Source organism: Rhipicephalus microplus, chromosome 2 (assembly GCF_043290135.1).
Source record: "Rhipicephalus microplus isolate Deutch F79 chromosome 2, USDA_Rmic, whole genome shotgun sequence".
Lineage (NCBI taxonomy): Eukaryota > Metazoa > Arthropoda > Arachnida > Ixodida > Ixodidae > Rhipicephalus > Rhipicephalus microplus.
This window is the reverse complement of record NC_134701.1, coordinates 225,800,252-225,817,878: the sequence shown is the minus strand read 5'-3', so window position 1 is coordinate 225,817,878 and position 17,627 is coordinate 225,800,252. Positions and strand designations below refer to the sequence as shown.

At 51.1% G+C, this 17,627-nt stretch overlaps 1 protein-coding gene and 3 long non-coding RNA genes across 13 annotated transcripts in view; 1 reads left to right on the top strand and 3 right to left on the bottom strand.

Moving 5' to 3' along the window:
• LOC119170364 (plexin-B2) overlaps positions 1-17,627 on the top strand; it is a 162,942-nt gene that overhangs the window by 36,345 nt on the left and 108,970 nt on the right. The gene's annotated exons all lie outside the window — the stretch shown is intronic.
• Positions 712-2,163, bottom strand: LOC142775272 (uncharacterized). Its single transcript, XR_012886731.1, has 3 exons — positions 2,035-2,163; positions 1,273-1,951; positions 712-1,189 (listed from the first exon to the last, which is right to left on the bottom strand). It is a non-coding gene; the product is annotated as an uncharacterized LOC142775272 (long non-coding RNA).
• LOC142775257 (uncharacterized) lies at positions 2,269-4,832 on the bottom strand. 2 transcript variants are annotated; one of them, XR_012886719.1, is made up of 4 exons: positions 4,313-4,768; positions 3,551-4,229; positions 2,414-3,469; positions 2,269-2,330 (listed from the first exon to the last, which is right to left on the bottom strand). It is a non-coding gene; the product is annotated as an uncharacterized LOC142775257 (long non-coding RNA). The 2 variants fall into 2 exon arrangements; XR_012886718.1 differs by lacking the exons at positions 2,269-2,330; positions 2,414-3,469 and having other exon boundaries at positions 3,482-4,229; positions 4,313-4,613; positions 4,697-4,832.
• Positions 6,429-13,750, bottom strand: LOC142775224 (uncharacterized). Of its 4 annotated transcripts, none has more exons than XR_012886703.1 (9): positions 13,419-13,750; positions 12,659-13,335; positions 11,901-12,577; positions 11,523-11,817; positions 8,866-11,439; positions 8,106-8,782; positions 7,348-8,024; positions 6,970-7,264; positions 6,429-6,886 (listed from the first exon to the last, which is right to left on the bottom strand). It is a non-coding gene; the product is annotated as an uncharacterized LOC142775224 (long non-coding RNA). The 4 variants fall into 4 exon arrangements; XR_012886705.1 differs by having other exon boundaries at positions 8,106-9,166; positions 9,250-11,439; XR_012886704.1 differs by having other exon boundaries at positions 8,106-10,682; positions 10,766-11,439.

Below are 17,627 nucleotides of genomic sequence, written 5' to 3'. Positions count from 1 at the left end.
TTGGTTACTCCTGTGGGCACCCCAGGAGAAGGTGCTATTATACCTTGATGCCCTAGAGAGAAAAGAAAAATCATGTGAGTCGTGCCACGAATGAACACGTACCAAGTTGTCCTCATCGCCGCCTTATTGTTCTATCTTTAAGGCAAAAGCCATGTTGCTTATTCCATGGGCCCGCCCAGTAGTCGCTGGCCTGCTGTGTCTCCTCTGGTTGGTTAAATCCAAATGGTTGCTGCCGCCATGAAGCACGAAGCGCACCACAAAAATGCGATCACTCGCGCACAACACACCACCACACACGTATTGCACTTCACTGCACGCTTGTAGATGCTGTAGCTCTCGACGTCTTCGTGACGTTATCCAACCCTGGTATCAGAGGCTATCTTGGTTACTCTCATAGGTGCTGGAAGAAGGTGCTATCCTACATTGATGCCCTGTAGGAAAAAGAATATTATGTGAGTCGTGCCTGGAATGAATTCGTACCAAGTTGCCCTCATCGCTGCTCAATGTCCTACCTTTAAGGCAAAAGCCAAATTGCTTATTCCATGGGCCTGCCCAGTAGAGTCGCTGGCCTGCCCTCGCTCCTTCTGGTTGGTTAATCTAAATTCTCGCCGGCATCTTGAAGCACCGCACCACGCAACCGCAATCACTCGCGCACAACACAACACCACACACGCACTGCACTTCACCTCACACTTGTAGATGATGTAGCTCTGGAAATCTTCATGACGTTATCCGCAGCTGGTGGCAGAGGCCATGTTGGTTACTCCTGTGGGCACCCCAGGAGAAGGCGCTATCCTACCTTGCTGCCCTGCAGGGAAAAGAAGAATCATGTGAGTCGTTACAGGAATGAACACGTACCAAGTTGCCCTCATCGCTGCCTTATGTCCTACCTCTAAGGCGAAAGCCTTGTTGCTTATTATATGGGCGCACCCGTTAAAGGTGCTGGCCTGCTGTCGCTCCTCTGATTCGTTAATCCAAATGCTTGCTGCCGCCGTAAAGTTCCGAGCGCACCACACAATCGTGATCACTCGAGCACAACACACCAAGACACACGCACTGCAATTTCCTGCACGCTTGTAGATGCCATAGCTCTGGACGTCTTCGTGACGTTATCCAACACTCGTGGCAGAGGCTATGTTGGTTACTCCTGTTGGTTCCCTAGGAGAAGGTGCTATCCTACTTTGCTGCCCTGCAGAAAAAAGAAACATCATGTGAGTCTTGCCAGGAATGAACACGTACCAAGTTGCCCTTATCGCTGCCTTAATGTCTTACTTTTAAGGCAAAAACGATGTTGCTTATTCCATGGGCCCGCCCAGTAGAGTCGCTGGCCTGCTGTGTCTCCTCTGGTTGGTTAAATTCAAATGCTTGCTGCCGCAATGAAGCACCGACCGCACCACAAAACCGCCATCACTCGCGCACAACACACGACCACACACGCACGGCACTTCACTGCACGCTTGTAGATGCTCTGTACCTCTCTACGTCTTCATGACGTTATCCAACCCTGGTAGGAGAGGCCATCTTGGTTACTCCCATGGATGCTGGTAGAAGGTGCTATCCTAACTTGATGCCCTGTAGGGAAAAGAATAATGACGTGAGTCATAACAGGAATGAATACATACCAAGTTGCCCTCATCACCGCCTTAATGTCGTACTTTTAAGGCATAAACCCTGTTGTTTATTCCATGGGCCCGCCCAGTAGAGTCGCTGGCCTGCCCTCGCTCTTTCTGGTTGGTTAATCTAAATTTTTGCCGCCATCGTGAAGCACCGCACCACGGAACCACGATAACTCGCGCAGAACACACCACCACACACGCACTGCACTTCATCTCACACTTGTAGATGATGTAGCTGTGGAAGTGTTCATGACGTTATCCAAAGCTGGTGGCAGCGGCCATGTTGGTTACTCCTGTGGGCACCCCAGGAGAAGGCGCTATCCTACCTTGCTGGCCTGCAGGGAAAAGAAGAATCATGATAGTCGTGCCAGGAATGAACACGTACCAAGTTGCCCTCATCGCTGCCTTACTGTTCTACCTTTAAGGCAAAAGCCATGTTGATTATTCCATGGGCCCGCCCAGTAGTCGCTGGCCTGCTGTCTCTCCTCTGGTTGGTTGAATCCAAATGCTTGCTGCCGCCATGAAGCACCGCCCGCACCACAGAACCGCGATCACTCGCGCACAACACACCACCACACACGCACTGCACTTCACTGCACGCTTGTAGATTCTGTAGCTTTCGACATCTTCGTGACGGTATCTAACCCTGGTAGGAGAGGCCATCTTGGTTATTCCTATGGATGCTGCAAGAAGGTGATATCCTGACTTGATGCCCTGTAGGGAAAAGAATAATTTTGTGAGTCATAACAGGAATGAATACGTATCAAGTTGCCCTCATCGTTGCCTTAATGTCCTACCTTTAAGGCAAAAGCCATGTTGTTTATTTCATGGGCCCGCCCAGTAGAGTCGCTGGCCAGCCGTCGTTCCATCTAGTTGGTTAATCTAAATTCTTGCCGCCATCGTGAAGCACTGCACCGCACAACCGAGATCACTCATGCACAACACAACACTACACACGCACTGCACTTCACCTCACACTTGTAGATGGTGTAGCTCTGGAAGTCTTCATGACGTGATCCAAAGCTGGTGGCAGAGGCCATGTTGGTTACTCCTGTGGGCACCGAGAAGAAGGCGCTACCCTATCTTGCTGCCCTGCAGGGAAAAGAAGAATCACTTGAGTTGTGCTAGGAATGAACACGTACCAAGTTGCCCTCATCGCTGCCTTAATGTCCTACCTCTAAGGCAAAAGCCTTGTTGCTTATTATATGGGCGCACCCGTTAAAGGTGCTGGCCTGCTGTCGCTCCTCTGATTCGTTAATCGAAATGCTTGCTGTCGCCGTAAAGTTCCGAGTGCACCACACAACCGTGATCACCGAGCACAACACACCACCACATATGCGCTGCCATTTCCTGCTTGCTTGTAGATGCCATAGCTTTTGACGTCTCCTTTACGTTATCCAACCCTGGTGGCAGAGGCCATGTTGGTTACTCCTGTGGGCACCCCAGGAGAAGGTGCTATCCTACCTTGATGCCCTAGAGAGAAAAGAAAAATCATGTGAGTCGTGCCACGAATGAACACGTACCAAGTTGTCCTCATCGCCGCCTTATTGTTCTACCTTTAAGGCAAAAGCCATGTTGCTTATTCCCATGGGCCTGCCCAGTAGTCGCTGGCCTGCTGTGTCTCCTCTGGTTGGTTAAATCCAAATGGTTGCTGCCACCATGAAGCACCAAGCGCACCACAAAAATGCGATCACTCGTGCACAACACACCACCACACACGTATTGCACTTCACTGCACGCTTGTAGATGCTGTAGCTCTCGACGTCTTCGTGACGTTATCCAACCCTGGTATCAGAGGCTATCTTGGTTACTCTCATAGGTGCTGGAAGAGGGTGCTATCCTACATTGATGCCCTGTAGGAAAAAGAATATTATGTGAGTCGTGCCTGGAATGAATTCGTACCAAGTTGCCCTCATCGCTGCTCAATGTCCTACCTTTAAGGCAAAAGCCAAATTGCTTATTCCATGGGCCTGCCCAGTAGAGTCGCTGGCCTGCCCTCGCTCCTTCTGGTTGGTTAATCTAAATTCTCGCCGGCATCTTGAAGCACCGCACCACGCAACCGCAATCACTCGCGCACAAAACAACACCACACACGCACTGCACTTCACCTCACACTTGTAGATGATGTAGCTCTGGAAATCTTCATGACGTTATCCGCAGCTGGTGGCAGAGGCCATGCTGGTTACTCCTGTGGGGGCACCCCAAGAGAAGGCGCTATCCTACCTTGCTGCCCTGCAGGGAAAAAAAGAATCATGTGAGTCGTTACAGGAATGAACACGTACCAAGTTGCCCTCATCGCTGCCTTATGTCCTACCTCTAAGGCGAAAGCCTTGTTGCTTATTATATGGGCGCACCCGTTAAAGGTGCTGGCCTGCTGTCGCTCCTCTGATTCGTTAATCCAAATGCTTGCTGCCGCCGTAAAGTTCCGAGCGCACCACACAATCGTGATCACTCGAGCATAACACACCAACACACACGCACTGCAATTTCCTGCACGCTTGTAGATGCCATAGCTCTGGACGTCTTCGTGACGTTATCCAACACTCGTGGCAGAGGCTATGTTGGTTACTCCTGTTGGTTCCCTAGGAGAAGGTGCTATCCTACTTTGCTGCCCTGCAGAGAAAAGAAAAATCATGTGAGTCTTGCCAGGAATGAACACGTACCAAGTTGCCCTCATCGCTGCCTTAATGTCTTACCTTTAAGGCAAAAACGATGTTGCTTATTCCTTGGGCCCGCCCAGTAGAGTCGCTGGCCTGCTGTGTCTCCTCTGGTTGGTTAAATCCAAATGCTTGCTGCCGCAATGAAGCACCGACCGCACCACAAAACTGCCATCACTCGCGCACAACACACGACCACACACGCACGGCATTTCACTGCACGCTTGTAGATGCTCTGTACCTCTCTACATCTTCGTGACGTTATCTAAACCTGGTAGCAGAGGCCATCTTGGTTAATGCCGTGGATGCTGGAAGAAGGTGCTATCCTACCTTTGATGCCCTGTAGGGAAAAGAATAATGACGTCAGTCATAACAGGAATGAATACGTACCAAGTTGCCCTCATCGCCGTCTTAATGTCCTACCTTGAAGGCAAAAGCCATGTTGTTTATTCCATGGGCCCGCCCAGTAGAGTCGCTGGCCTGCCCTCGCTCTTTCTGGTTGGTTAATCTAAATTCTCGCTGCCATTGTGAAGCACTGCACCACGCAACAGCGATCACTCGCGCACAACACACCACCACACACGCACTGCACTTCACCTCACACTTGTAGATGATGTAGCTGTGGAAGTCTTCATGACGTTATCCAAAGCTGGTGGCAGCGGCCATGTTGGTTACTCCTGTGGGCACCCCAGGAGAAGGCACTATCCTACCTTGCTGGCCTGCAGGGAAAAGAAACATCATGTGAGTCGTGCCAGGAATCAACAAGTATCAAGTTGCCCTTATCACCCCCTCAAAGTTTTACCTTTAAGGCAAAAGCCATGTTGCTTATTCCATGGGTCCGCCCAGTAGTCGCTGGCCTGCTGTCTTTCCTCTGGTTAGTTAAATCCAAATGCTTGCTGCCGCCATGAAGCACCACCCGCACCTCAGAACCGCGATCACTCGCGCACAACACACCACCACACACGCACTGCACTTCACTGCACGCTTGTAGATGCTGTAGCTTTCGACATCTTCGTGACGGTATCTAACCCTGGTAGGAGAGGCCATCTTGGTTGCTCCCATGGATGCTGGTAGAAGGTGCTATCCTAACTTGATGCCCTGTAGGGAAAACAATAATGACGTGAGTCATAACAGGAATGAATACATACCAAGTTGCCCTCATCACCGCCTTAATGTCGTACTTTTAAGGCATAAGCCATGTTGTTTATTCCATGGGCCCGCCCAGTAGAGTCGCTGGCCTGCCCTCGCTCTTTCTGGTTGGTTAATCTAAATTTTTGCCGCCATCGTGAAGCACCGCACCACGGAACCGCGATCACTCGCGCAGAACACACCACCACACACGCACTGCACTTCACCTCACACTTGTAGATGATGTAGCTCTGGAAGTCTTCATGACGTGATCCAAAGCTGGTGGCAGAGGCCATGTTGGTTACTCCTGTGGGCACCGAGAAGAAGGCGCTACCCTATCTTGCTGCCCTGCAGGGAAAAGAAGAATCACTTGAGTTGTGCTAGGAATGAACACGTACCAAGTTGCCCTCATCGCTGCCTTAATGTTCTACTTTTAAGGCAAAAGCCATGTTGATTATTCCATGCGCCCGCCCAGTAGTCGCTGGCCTGCTGTCTCTCCTCTGGTTGGTTGAATCCAAATGCTTGCTGCCGCCATGAAGCACCGCCCGCACCACAGAACCGCGATCACTCGCGCACAACACACCACCACACACGCACTGCACTTCACTGCACGCTTGTAGATGCTGTAGCTTTCGACGTCTTCATGACGTTATCCAAAGCTGGTGACAGAGGCCATGTTGGTTACTCCTGTGGGCACCCAGAAAAAGGCACTATCCTACCTTGCTGCCCTGCAGGGAAAAGAAGAATCATGTGAGTCGTGCCAAAAATGAACACATATCAAGTTGCCCTCATCGCTGCCCCAATGTCCTACCTCTAAGGCGAAAGCCATGTTGCTTATTCTATGGGCGCACCCGGTAAATGTGCTGGCCTGCTGTCGATCCTCTTGTTCGTTAATCCGCTTGCTGTCGCCGTAAAGTTCCGAGCGCACCACACAACCGTGATCACTCGAGCACAACACACCCCCACATGCGCACTGCCATTCCCTGCACGCTTGTAAATGCCATAGCTTTTGATGTCTCTTTGACGTTATCCAACCCTGGTGGCAGAGGCCATGTTGGTTACTCCTGGGGGCACCCCAGGAGAAGGTGCTATCCTACCTTGATGCCCTGCAGGGAAAAGAAAAATCATGTGAGTCGTGCCAGGAATATACACGTGCCAAGTTGCTTTCATCGCCGCCCTAATGTTCTACCTTTAAGGCAAAAGCCATGTTGCTTATTCCATGGGCCCGCCCAGTAGTCGCTGGCCTGCTGTCTCTCCTCTGGTTGGTTGAATCCAAATGCTTGCTGCCGCCATGAAGCACCGCCCGCACCACAGAACCGCGATCACTCGCGCACAACACACCACCACACACGCACTGCACTTCCCTGCACGCTTGTAGATGCTGTACCTTTCGACGTCTTCGTGACGGTATCCAACCCTGGTAAAAGAGGCCATCTTGGTTATTCCCATGGATGCTGCAAGAAGGTGATATCCTGACTTGATGCCCTGTAGGGAAAAGAATAATTTTGTGAGTCATAACAGGAATGAATACGTATCAAGTTGCCCTCATCGTTGCCTTAATGTCCTACCTTTAAGGCAAAAGCCATGTTGTTTATTTCATGGGCCCGCCCAGTAGAGTCGCTGGCCGGCCGTCGTTCCATCTAGTTGGTTAATCTAAATTCTTGCCGCCATCGTGAAGCACTGCACCGCACAACCGAGATCACTCATGCACAACACAACACTACACACGCACTGCACTTCACCTCACACTTGTAGATGATGTAGCTCTGGAAGTCTTCATGACGAGATCCAAAGCTGGTGGCAGAGGCCATGTTGGTTACTCCTGTGGGCACCGAGAAGAAGGCGCTATCCTATCTTGCTGCCCTGCGGGGAAAAGAAGAATCACTTGAGTTGTGCTAGGAATGAACACGTACCAAGTTGCCCTCATCGCTGCCTTAATGTCCTACCTCTAAGGCGAAAGCCTTGTTGCTTATTATATGGGCGCACCCGTTAAAGGTGCTGGCCTGCTGTCGCTCCTCTGATTCGTTAATCGAAATGCTTGCTGTCGCCGTAAAGTTCCGAGTGCACCACACAACCGTGATCACCGAGCACAACACACCACCACATATGCGCTGCCATTTCCTGCTTGCTTGTAGATGCCATAGTTTTTGACGTCTCCTTTACGTTATCCAACCCTGGTGGCAGAGGCCATGTTGGTTACTCCTGTGGGCACCCCAGGAGAAGGTGCTATTATACCTTGATGCCCTAGAGAGAAAAGAAAAATCATGTGAGTCGTGCCACGAATGAACACGTACCAAGTTGTCCTCATCGCCGCCTTATTGTTCTACCTTTAAGGCAAAAGCCATGTTGCTTATTCCATGGGCCCGCCCAGTAGTCGCTGGCCTGCTGTGTCTCCTCTGGTTGGTTAAATCCAAATGGTTGCTGCCGCCATGAAGCACGAAGCGCACCACAAAAATGCGATCACTCGCGCACAACACACCACCACACACGTATTGCACTTCACTGCACGCTTGTAGATGCTGTAGCTCTCGACGTCTTCGTGACGTTATCCAACCCTGGTATCAAAGGCTATCTTGGTTACTCTCATAGGTGCTGGAAGAAGGTGCTATCCTACATTGATGCCCTGTAGGAAAAAGAATATTATGTGAGTCGTGCCTGGAATGAATTCGTACCAAGTTGCCCTCATCGCTGCTCAATGTCCTACCTTTAAGGCAAAAGCCAAATTGCTTATTCCATGGGCCTGCCCAGTAGAGTCGCTGGCCTGCCCTCGCTCCTTCTGGTTGGTTAATCTAAATTCTCGCCGGCATCTTGAAGCACCGCACCACGCAACCGCAATCACTCGCGCACAACACAACACCACACACGCACTGCACTTCACCTCACACTTGTAGATGATGTAGCTCTGGAAATCTTCATGACGTTATCCGCAGCTGGTGGCAGAGGCCGTGTTGGTTACTCCTGTGGGCACCCCAGGAGAAGGCGCTATCCTACCTTGCTGCCCTGCAGGGAAAAGAAGAATCATGTGAGTCGTTACAGGAATGAACACGTACCAAGTTGCCCTCATCGCTGCCTTATGTCCTACCTCTAAGGCGAAAGCCTTGTTGCTTATTATATGGGCGCACCCGTTAAAGGTGCTGGCCTGCTGTCGCTCCTCTGATTCGTTAATCCAAATGCTTGCTGCCGCCGTAAAGTTCCGAGCGCACCACACAATCGTGATCACTCGAGCACAACACACCAAGACACACGCACTGCAATTTCCTGCACGCTTGTAGATGCCATAGCTCTGGACGTCTTCGTGACGTTATCCAACACTCGTGGCAGAGGCTATGTTGGTTACTCCTGTTGGTTCCCTAGGAGAAGGTGCTATCCTACTTTGCTGCCCTGCAGAAAAAAGAAAAATCATGTGAGTCTTGCCAGGAATGAACACGTACCAAGTTGCCCTTATCGCTGCCTTAATGTCTTACTTTTAAGGCAAAAACGATGTTGCTTATTCCATGGGCCCGCCCAGTAGAGTCGCTGGCCTGCTGTGTCTCCTCTGGTTGGTTAAATCCAAATGCTTGCTGCCGCAATGAAGCACCGACCGCACCACAAAACTGCCATCACTCGCGCACAACACACGACCACACACGCACGGCACTTCACTGCACGCTTGTAGATGCTCTGTACCTCTCTACATCTTCGTGACGTTATCTAAACCTGGTAGCAGAGGCCATCTTGGTTAATGCCGTGGATGCTGGAAGAAGGTGCTATCCTACCTTTGATGCCCTGTAGGGAAAAGAATAATGACGTCAGTCATAACAGGAATGAATACGTACCAAGTTGCCCTCATCGCCGTCTTAATGTCCTACCTTGAAGGCAAAAGCCATGTTGTTTATTCCATGGGCCCGCCCAGTAGAGTCGCTGGCCTGCCCTCGCTCTTTCTGGTTGGTTAATCTAAATTCTCGCTGCCATTGTGAAGCACTGCACCACGCAAGAGCGATCACTCGCGCACAACACACCACCACACACGCACTGCACTTCACCTCACACTTGTAGATGATGTAGCTGTGGAAGTCTTCATGACGTTATCCAAAGCTGGTGGCAGCGGCCATGTTGGTTACTCCTGTGGGCACCCCAGGAGAAGGCACTATCCTACCTTGCTGGCCTGCAGGGAAAAGAAACATCATGTGAGTCGTGCCAGGAATCAACAAGTATCAAGTTGCCCTTATCACCCCCTCAAAGTTTTACCTTTAAGGCAAAAGCCATGTTGCTTATTCCATGGGTCCGCCCAGTAGTCGCTGGCCTGCTGTCTTTCCTCTGGTTAGTTAAATCCAAATGCTTGCTGCCGCCATGAAGCACCACCCGCACCTCAGAACCGCGATCACTCGCGCACAACACACCACCACACACGCACTGCACTTCACTGCACGCTTGTAGATGCTGTAGCTTTCGACATCTTCGTGACGGTATCTAACCCTGGTAGGAGAGGCCATCTTGGTTGCTCCCATGGATGCTGGTAGAAGGTGCTATCCTAACTTGATGCCCTGTAGGGAAAACAATAATGACGTGAGTCATAACAGGAATGAATACATACCAAGTTGCCCTCATCACCGCCTTAATGTCGTACTTTTAAGGCATAAGCCATGTTGTTTATTCCATGGGCCCGCCCAGTAGAGTCGCTGGCCTGCCCTCGCTCTTTCTGGTTGGTTAATCTGAATTTTTGCCGCCATCGTGAAGCACCGCACCACGGAACCGCGATCACTCGCGCAGAACACACCACCACACACGCACTGCACTTCACCTCACACTTGTAGATGATGTAGCTCTGGAAGTCTTCATGACGTGATCCAAAGCTGGTGGCAGAGGCCATGTTGGTTACTCCTGTGGGCACCGAGAAGAAGGCGCTACCCTATCTTGCTGCCCTGCAGGGAAAAGAAGAATCACTTGAGTTGTGCTAGGAATGAACACGTACCAAGTTGCCCTCATCGCTGCCTTAATGTTCTACTTTTAAGGCAAAAGCCATGTTGATTATTCCATGCGCCCGCCCAGTAGTCGCTGGCCTGCTGTCTCTCCTCTGGTTGGTTGAATCCAAATGCTTGCTGCCGCCATGAAGCACCGCCCGCACCACAGAACCGCGATCACTCGCGCACAACACACCACCACACACGCACTGCACTTCACTGCACGCTTGTAGATGCTGTAGCTTTCGACGTCTTCATGACGTTATCCAAAGCTGGTGACAGAGGCCATGTTGGTTACTCCTGTGGGCACCCAGAAAAAGGCACTATCCTACCTTGCTGCCCTGCAGGGAAAAGAAGAATCATGTGAGTCGTGCCAAAAATGAACACATATCAAGTTGCCCTCATCGCTGCCCCAATGTCCTACCTCTAAGGCGAAAGCCATGTTGCTTATTCTATGGGCGCACCCGGTAAATGTGCTGGCCTGCTGTCGATCCTCTGGTTCGTTAATCCGCTTGCTGTCGCCGTAAAGTTCCGAGCGCACCACACAACCGTGATCACTCGAGCACAACACACCCCCACATGCGCACTGCCATTCCCTGCACGCTTGTAAATGCCATAGCTTTTGATGTCTCTTTGACGTTATCCAACCCTGGTGGCAGAGGCCATGTTGGTTACTCCTGGGGGCACCCCAGGAGAAGGTGCTATCCTACCTTGATGCCCTGCAGGGAAAAGAAAAATCATGTGAGTCGTGCCAGGAATATACACGTGCCAAGTTGCTTTCATCGCCGCCCTAATGTTCTACCTTTAAGGCAAAAGCCATGTTGCTTATTCCATGGGCCCGCCCAGTAGTCGCTGGCCTGCTGTCGCTCCTCTGGTTGGTTGAATCCAAATGCTTGCTGCCGCCATGAAGCACCGCCCGCACCACAGAACCGCGATCACTCGCGCACAACACACCACCACACACGCACTGCACTTCACTGCACGCTTGTAGATGCTGTACCTTTCGACGTCTTCGTGACGGTATCCAACCCTGGTAAAAGAGGCCATCTTGGTTATTCCCATGGATGCTGCAAGAAGGTGATATCCTGACTTGATGCCCTGTAGGGAAAAGAATAATTTTGTGAGTCATAACAGGAATGAATACGTATCAAGTTGCCCTCATCGTTGCCTTAATGTCCTACCTTTAAGGCAAAAGCCATGTTGTTTATTTCATGGGCCCGCCCAGTAGAGTCGCTGGCCGGCCGTCGTTCCATCTAGTTGGTTAATCTAAATTCTTGCCGCCATCGTGAAGCACTGCACCGCACAACCGAGATCACTCATGCACAACACAACACTACACACGCACTGCACTTCACCTCACACTTGTAGATGATGTAGCTCTGGAAGTCTTCATGACGAGATCCAAAGCTGGTGGCAGAGGCCATGTTGGTTACTCCTGTGGGCACCGAGAAGAAGGCGCTATCCTATCTTGCTGCCCTGCGGGGAAAAGAAGAATCACTTGAGTTGTGCTAGGAATGAACACGTACCAAGTTGCCCTCATCGCTGCCTTAATGTCCTACCTCTAAGGCGAAAGCCTTGTTGCTTATTATATGGGCGCACCCGTTAAAGGTGCTGGCCTGCTGTCGCTCCTCTGATTCGTTAATCGAAATGCTTGCTGTCGCCGTAAAGTTCCGAGTGCACCACACAACCGTGATCACCGAGCACAACACACCACCACATATGCGCTGCCATTTCCTGCTTGCTTGTAGATGCCATAGTTTTTGACGTCTCCTTTACGTTATCCAACCCTGGTGGCAGAGGCCATGTTGGTTACTCCTGTGGGCACCCCAGGAGAAGGTGCTATTATACCTTGATGCCCTAGAGAGAAAAGAAAAATCATGTGAGTCGTGCCACGAATGAACACGTACCAAGTTGTCCTCATCGCCGCCTTATTGTTCTACCTTTAAGGCAAAAGCCATGTTGCTTATTCCATGGGCCCGCCCAGTAGTCGCTGGCCTGCTGTGTCTCCTCTGGTTGGTTAAATCCAAATGGTTGCTGCCGCCATGAAGCACGAAGCGCACCACAAAAATGCGATCACTCGCGCACAACACACCACCACACACGTATTGCACTTCACTGCACGCTTGTAGATGCTGTAGCTCTCGACGTCTTCGTGACGTTATCCAACCCTGGTATCAAAGGCTATCTTGGTTACTCTCATAGGTGCTGGAAGAAGGTGCTATCCTACATTGATGCCCTGTAGGAAAAAGAATATTATGTGAGTCGTGCCTGGAATGAATTCGTACCAAGTTGCCCTCATCGCTGCTCAATGTCCTACCTTTAAGGCAAAAGCCAAATTGCTTATTCCATGGGCCTGCCCAGTAGAGTCGCTGGCCTGCCCTCGCTCCTTCTGGTTGGTTAATCTAAATTCTCGCCGGCATCTTGAAGCACCGCACCACGCAACCGCAATCACTCGCGCACAACACAACACCACACACGCACTGCACTTCACCTCACACTTGTAGATGATGTAGCTCTGGAAATCTTCATGACGTTATCCGCAGCTGGTGGCAGAGGCCGTGTTGGTTACTCCTGTGGGCACCCCAGGAGAAGGCGCTATCCTACCTTGCTGCCCTGCAGGGAAAAGAAGAATCATGTGAGTCGTTACAGGAATGAACACGTACCAAGTTGCCCTCATCGCTGCCTTATGTCCTACCTCTAAGGCGAAAGCCTTGTTGCTTATTATATGGGCGCACCCGTTAAAGGTGCTGGCCTGCTGTCGCTCCTCTGATTCGTTAATCCAAATGCTTGCTGCCGCCGTAAAGTTCCGAGCGCACCACACAATCGTGATCACTCGAGCACAACACACCAAGACACACGCACTGCAATTTCCTGCACGCTTGTAGATGCCATAGCTCTGGACGTCTTCGTGACGTTATCCAACACTCGTGGCAGAGGCTATGTTGGTTACTCCTGTTGGTTCCCTAGGAGAAGGTGCTATCCTACTTTGCTGCCCTGCAGAAAAAAGAAAAATCATGTGAGTCTTGCCAGGAATGAACACGTACCAAGTTGCCCTTATCGCTGCCTTAATGTCTTACTTTTAAGGCAAAAACGATGTTGCTTATTCCATGGGCCCGCCCAGTAGAGTCGCTGGCCTGCTGTGTCTCCTCTGGTTGGTTAAATCCAAATGCTTGCTGCCGCAATGAAGCACCGACCGCACCACAAAACCGCCATCACTCGCGCACAACACACGACCACACACGCACGGCACTTCACTGCACGCTTGTAGATGCTCTGTACCTCTCTACGTCTTCATGACGTTATCCAACCCTGGTAGGAGAGGCCATCTTGGTTACTCCCATGGATGCTGGTAGAAGGTGCTATCCTAACTTGATGCCCTGTAGGGAAAAGAATAATGACGTGAGTCATAACAGGAATGAATACATACCAAGTTGCCCTCATCACCGCCTTAATGTCGTACTTTTAAGGCATAAACCGTGTTGTTTATTCCATGGGCCCGCCCAGTAGAGTCGCTGGCCTGCCCTCGCTCTTTCTGGTTGGTTAATCTAAATTTTTGCCGCCATCGTGAAGCACCGCACCACGGAACCACGATAACTCGCGCAGAACACACCACCACACACGCACTGCACTTCATCTCACACTTGTAGATGATGTAGCTGTGGAAGTGTTCATGACGTTATCCAAAGCTGGTGGCAGCGGCCATGTTGGTTACTCCTGTGGGCACCCCAGGAGAAGGCGCTATCCTACCTTGCTGGCCTGCAGGGAAAAGAAACATCATGTGAGTCGTGCCAGGAATCAACAAGTATCAAGTTGCCCTTATCACCCCCTCAAAGTTTTACCTTTAAGGCAAAAGCCATGTTGCTTATTCCATGGGTCCGCCCAGTAGTCGCTGGCCTGCTGTCTTTCCTCTGGTTAGTTAAATCCAAATGCTTGCTGCCGCCATGAAGCACCACCCGCACCTCAGAACCGCGATCACTCGCGCACAACACACCACCACACACGCACTGCACTTCACTGCACGCTTGTAGATGCTGTAGCTTTCGACATCTTCGTGACGGTATCTAACCCTGGTAGGAGAGGCCATCTTGGTTACTCCCATGGATGCTGGTAGAAGGTGCTATCCTAACTTGATGCCCTGTAGGGAAAACAATAATGACGTGAGTCATAACAGGAATGAATACATACCAAGTTGCCCTCATCACCGCCTTAATGTCGTACTTTTAAGGCATAAGCCATGTTGTTTATTCCATGGGCCCGCCCAGTAGAGTCGCTGGCCTGCCCTCGCTCTTTCTGGTTGGTTAATCTAAATTTTTGCCGCCATCGTGAAGCACCGCACCACGGAACCGCGATCACTCGCGCAGAACACACCACCACACACGCACTGCACTTCACCTCACACTTGTAGATGATGTAGCTCTGGAAGTCTTCATGACGTGATCCAAAGCTGGTGGCAGAGGCCATGTTGGTTACTCCTGTGGGCACCGAGAAGAAGGCGCTACCCTATCTTGCTGCCCTGCAGGGAAAAGAAGAATCACTTGAGTTGTGCTAGGAATGAACACGTACCAAGTTGCCCTCATCGCTGCCTTAATGTTCTACCTTGAAGGCAAAAGCCATGTTGTTTATTCCATGGGCCCGCCCAGTAGAGTCGCTGGCCTGTCCTCGCTCTTTCTGGTTGGTTAATCTAAATTCTCGCCGCCATTGTGAAGCACTGCACCACGCAACCGCGTTCACTCGCGCACAACACACCACCACACACGCACTGCACTTCACCTCACACTTGTAGATGATGTAGCTCTGAAAGTCTTCTTGACTTTATCCAAAGCTCGTGGTACTCCTGTGGGCACCCCAGGAGAAGGCGCTATCCTACCTTGCTGCCCTGCAGGGAAAAGAAGAATCATGTGAGTTGTGCCAGGAATGAACACGTACCAAGTTGCCCTCATCGCTGCCTTAATGTTCTTCTTTTAAGGCAAAACCCATGTTGATTATTACATGCGCCCGCCCAGTAGTCGCTGGCCTGCTGTCTCTCCTCTGGTTGGTTGAATCCAAATGCTTGCTGCCGCCATGAAGCACCGCCCGCACCACAGAACCGCGATCACTCGCGCACAACACACCACCACACACGCACTGCACTTCCCTGCACGCTTGTAGATGCTGTAGCTTTCGACGTCTTCATGACGTTATCCAAAGCTGGTGACAGAGGCCATGTTGGTTACTCCTGTGGGCACCCAGAAAAAGGCGCTATCCTACCTTGCTGCCCTGCAGGGAAAAGAAGAATCATGTGAGTCATGGCAGGAATGAACACATATCAAGTTGCCCTCATCGCTGCCCCAATGTCCTACCTCTAAGGCGAAAGCCATGTTGCTTATTCTATGGGCGCACCCGGTAAATGTGCTGGCCTGCTGTCGATCCTCTGGTTCGTTAATCCGCTTGCTGTCGCCGTAAAGTTCCGAGCGCACCACACAACCGTGATCACTCGAGCACAACACACCCCCACATGCGCACTGCCATTCCCTGCACGCTTGTAAATGCCATAGCTTTTGATGTCTCTTTGACGTTATCCAACCCTGGTGGCAGAGGCCATGTTGGTTACTCCTGGGGGCACCCCAGGAGAAGGTGCTATCCTACCTTGATGCCCTGCAGGGAAAAGAAAAATCATGTGAGTCGTGCCAGGAATATACACGTGCCAAGTTGCTTTCATCGCCGCCCTAATGTTCTACCTTTAAGGCAAAAGCCATGTTGCTTATTCCATGGGCGGCCCGCCCAGTAGTCGCTGGCCTGCTGTCTCTCCTCTAGTTGGGTAAATCCAAATGCTTGCTGCCGCCATGAAGCACCGACTGCACCACAAAACCGCAATCACTCGCGCACAACACACGACCACACACGCACGGCACTTCACTGCACGCTTGTAGATGCTCTGTACCTCTCTACATCTTCGTGACGTTATCTAAACCTGGTAGCAGAGGCCATCTTGGTTAATGCCGTGGATGCTGGAAGAAGGTGCTATCCTACCTTTGATGCCCTGTAGGGAAAAGAATAATGACGTCAGTCATAACAGGAATGAATACGTACCAAGTTGCCCTCATCGCCGTCTTAATGTCCTACCTTGAAGGCAAAAGCCATGTTGTTTATTCCATGGGCCCGCCCAGTAGAGTCGCTGGCCTGCCCTCGCTCTTTCTGGTTGGTTAATCTAAATTTTTGCCGCCATCGTGAAGCACCGCACCACGGAACCACGATAACTCGCGCAGAACACACCACCACACACGCACTGCACTTCATCTCACACTTGTAGATGATGTAGCTGTGGAAGTGTTCATGACGTTATCCAAAGCTGGTGGCAGCGGCCATGTTGGTTACTCCTGTGGGCACCCCAGGAGAAGGCGCTATCCTACCTTGCTGGCCTGCAGGGAAAAGAAGAATCATGATAGTCGTGCCAGGAATGAACACGTACCAAGTTGCCCTCATCGCTGCCTTACTGTTCTACCTTTAAGGCAAAAGCCATGTTGATTATTCCATGGGTCCGCCCAATAGTCGCTGGCCTGCTGTCTTTCCTCTGGTTAGTTAAATCCAAATGCTTGCTGCCGCCATGAAGCACCACCCGCACCTCAGAACCGCGATCACTCGCGCACAACACACCACCACACACGCACTGCACTTCACTGCACGCTTGTAGATGCTGTAGCTTTCGACATCTTCGTGACGGTATCTAACCCTGGTAGGAGAGGCCATCTTGGTTACTCCCATGGATGCTGGTAGAAGGTGCTATCCTAACTTGATGCCCTGTAGGGAAAACAATAATGACGTGAGTCATAACAGGAATGAATACATACCAAGTTGCCCTCATCACCGCCTTAATGTCGTACTTTTAAGGCATAAGCCATGTTGTTTATTCCATGGGCCCGCCCAGTAGAGTCGCTGGCCTGCCCTCGCTCTTTCTGGTTGGTTAATCTAAATTTTTGCCGCCATCGTGAAGCACCGCACCACGGAACCGCGATCACTCGCGCAGAACACACCACCACACACGCACTGCACTTCACCTCACACTTGTAGATGATGTAGCTCTGGAAGTCTTCATGACGTGATCCAAAGCTGGTGGCAGAGGCCATGTTGGTTACTCCTGTGGGCACCGAGAAGAAGGCGCTACCCTATCTTGCTGCCCTGCAGGGAAAAGAAGAATCAGTTGAGTTGTGCTAGGAATGAACACGTACCAAGTTGCCCTCATCGCTGCCTTAATGTTCTACCTTGAAGGCAAAAGCCATGTTGTTTATTCCATGGGCCCGCCCAGTAGA